General features: G+C 40.0%; 1 protein-coding gene across 1 annotated transcript in view; it reads left to right on the forward strand.

Annotated features, from left to right (window-relative positions):
• The window catches only part of naaladl2 (N-acetylated alpha-linked acidic dipeptidase-like 2), a 576,898-nt gene that overhangs the window by 498,897 nt on the left and 77,368 nt on the right, over positions 1 to 633 (forward strand). The gene's annotated exons all lie outside the window — the stretch shown is intronic.

The following is a 633-nucleotide window of genomic DNA, read 5'->3' on the forward strand; positions in this document are numbered from 1 at the left end:
GTGTCACAACTGTCCATTATGCTCAGTTAAGCAAGCACTGTTTTTTTTTTCTTCATTCATCCATACCGCTTCCCGCGCCCCCCCCTGCAATGGCATTGCGCCCCCCCCTTAGGGGGCGCGCCCCACACTTTGGCAACCACTGCCTTAAGCTGATGAAGATTCTCAGTCATCCAGGTCATAGTTATTCCGTAAAAGTTTAAAAAACAATCCTCTGAACTTGGTTTCCAAGGTTTGAAGGCGTTTTGCTTCCCATCCAGGAAGCTTTCTTAATTCAAATGTCTGGATCTGCAGTGAGGCTTTATATAGACAAGGGCTTGTATTGCTTTAAAACATGCTAATAGAAAACGACGAGCGGGTCGTTTGGTTGCATTGTTCGCCTGTAATATCTGAAACCGGAAAAAGTTTTTTAAACTTTTTGGGAATTATTGCCTTAATCTCCCACAGTTGTTTGGACCTTGGCAAGATACGTTTGTTAGTTGGTCTTTAAATCCATTTATTGATGGAATCAGAAGGAATTTAAATGAAAACCATGAAGTGATTATTTCAATTTCAGGAATCTGGTAGGAATTTGATAAAACCACTGGTTCTGCTTTATTACAACTTTATTACAACTTTATTACAATTCGTAAAAGT

Source organism: Cyprinodon variegatus, unplaced genomic scaffold (genome assembly GCF_000732505.1).
Source record: "Cyprinodon variegatus isolate N-32 unplaced genomic scaffold, C_variegatus-1.0 Scaffold272, whole genome shotgun sequence".
In the NCBI taxonomy this organism is placed as follows: domain Eukaryota; kingdom Metazoa; phylum Chordata; class Actinopteri; order Cyprinodontiformes; family Cyprinodontidae; genus Cyprinodon; species Cyprinodon variegatus.